A 2,541-nucleotide genomic window follows, 5' to 3' on the forward strand; every position below is an offset into this window, starting at 1 on the left:
CCCCCCTTGGCCGCCCCCCTCTAGATCCATCTGGAGGGGCCCGTCCCCCTCTCCCTTGCCCCTATAAATAGGGAAGGCAGCCGCACCACATCCAAGGCGCAGCCCTCCCCCTTCCCAACACCTCCTCCTCCTCCCGCGACGTTTGGCGAAGCCCTGCCGGAGTACCACGCTCCTCCAACACCACCACGCCGTCGTGCTGCTGCTGGAGTTGTCTTCCCCAACCTCTCCCTCTCTCCTTGCTGGATCAAGGAGTGGGAGACGTCATCGGGCTGCACGTGTGTTGAACGCGAAGGCGCCGTTATTCGGCGCTTGGATCGGAATCAACCGCAATCTGAATCTCCACGAGTACGACTCCCTCATCCGCGTTCTTGTAACGCTTCTGTGTCGCGATCTTCAAGGGTATGAAGATGCACTCCCCTCTCTCTTGTTGCTAGTTTCTCCATAGATTGATCTTGGTGATGCGTAGAATTTTTTTAATTTCTACAACGATCCCCAACACCCAGGGCCCCAACTCCAAAGCGCGTAGACTCGCATGCCCGCCGAGTGGTCACCGCGTGACCGTGGCGTTGCCATGCGTTCTGGACGGCATAGGCATGTCTAGTAGGTTTGGCACTCCCCGGGTAGATGCTTGGAAGAAAATAACAACAGAAGAATCTCACGAGGAGACCGAACTATGCTCAAACATGAGTTAGCACCCAAGTGTTTGATTAGTGGTATGGGGAATGCACATGGCCAATGGGCCTGAGTTTTGGCTGAGGATGATCATCTACTAAGGACACTATCTTGTAAAATTTTCAGCTTAAATGGAGGATCCTAGGTGGCATTTCCTTTGCAACGTACCACACTGGACAAAAATATGAATGTTGAAGGCACACTCACATGTATTGTCAGATGGGGCTCAAATTTTGTGGAGAGCAATGATTTGGGAATATAGAAGATGTGGCAAAAATTCAGCTCATTAGGATATGCCTAGCTAGTACTTCCTTCACAACAGTTCGAGTTGAACAAAAACTTTGGAAATTTGCCGAGGAAGATTTACCAGGCAAATGGAGTTGAATATTGTCATGAGGCAATGATTTGGATAGTAAAGAATGCCCAATTTTTGGGGGAATTTTGGGAATGACAGAAATATAGGTTACTTCACAACCTAGGGCAAAAATTGACACATGGACATGACACATAGGCAAAAGTGATGAGGTGGCGCCCAGTCATAGCAATCCACCACAACTTACAAGGTTATGAACATCTATATTGGTCGTGATCAGCTAGAAATAAGGCAACAGATCAGTGTTGTCTGCTTTATGACCATTTCGTGTAAGGAAATTATGACCTTTATGGCCAAAATGGTCGATATAGTTGAGGGTTTGGAGCCCCCTGAGCAGCTTTTGACCAATTGGTCTCAAATGGTCGTAGATATATGACCAATTCTTCAAGGGTCACTGACAGAAGGTCACTAATTGACATATTTCTTGTAGTGTGTCATCTCGCCAACTATTGCTTCTACGACTATCGCTACCACTTAGTGATAAAGTAAAGCAATTACATGGCGATTGCATTTCATACAATAAAGCGACAACCATAAGTCTCCTGCCAGCTGCCGATAACTTTTATAAAACATGATCATCTCATACAACAATTTATATCTCATCACGCCTTGACCATATCACATCACAACATGCCTTGCAAAAACATGTTAGACGTCCTCTACTTTGTTGTTGCAAGTTTTACGTGGCTGCTACAGACTTCTAGCAAGAACCGTTCTTAATTACCTACGCATCAAAACTACAACGATTTTTCGTCAAGTGTGCTGTTTTAACATTCAATAAGGACCGGTTGTAGTCATATTTGATTCAACTAAAGTTGAAGAAATAGACACCCGCCATCCACCTGTGTGCAAAAGCACGTTGGTGGAACTAGTCTCATGAACGTGGTCATGTAATGTTGGTCCGGGTAGCTTCATCCAACAATACCGCCAAATCAAAATAAGACATTGGTGGTAAGCAGTATGACTATTATCGCCCACAACTATTTGTGTTCTACTCGTGCATATCATCTACGCATAGACCTGGCTCTGATACCACTGTTGGGGAACCTAGCATGCAATTTCAAAAAAAATCCTATGATCACGCAAGATCTATCTAGGAGATGCATAGAAACGAGACGAGAGAGAGTGTGTCCACGTACCCTCATAGACCGAAAGCGGAAGCGTTATGTAACGCGGTTGATGTAGTCGAACGTCTTCACGATCCAACCGATCCAAGTACCGAACGTACGACACCTCCGAGTTCTTCACACGTTCATCTCGATGACGTCTCTTGAACTCTTGATCCAGCAGAGGGTCGAGGCAGAGTTTTGTCAGCACGACGGCATGGTGACGGTGCTGGTGACGTGATCCGTGCAGGGCTTCGCCTAAGCACTACGACGCTATGACCGAAGGAGTGAACTGGTGGAGAGAGACGCCGCACACGGCTTGGAACAATTGTTGTGTCTCCAAGAGGTGCCCTGCCCACGTATATAAAGGAGGGAGAGTGAGGAGGCCGG

This window comes from Triticum dicoccoides, chromosome 3A (assembly GCF_002162155.2).
Source record: "Triticum dicoccoides isolate Atlit2015 ecotype Zavitan chromosome 3A, WEW_v2.0, whole genome shotgun sequence".
NCBI classification, from domain to species: Eukaryota; Viridiplantae; Streptophyta; class Magnoliopsida; order Poales; family Poaceae; genus Triticum; species Triticum dicoccoides.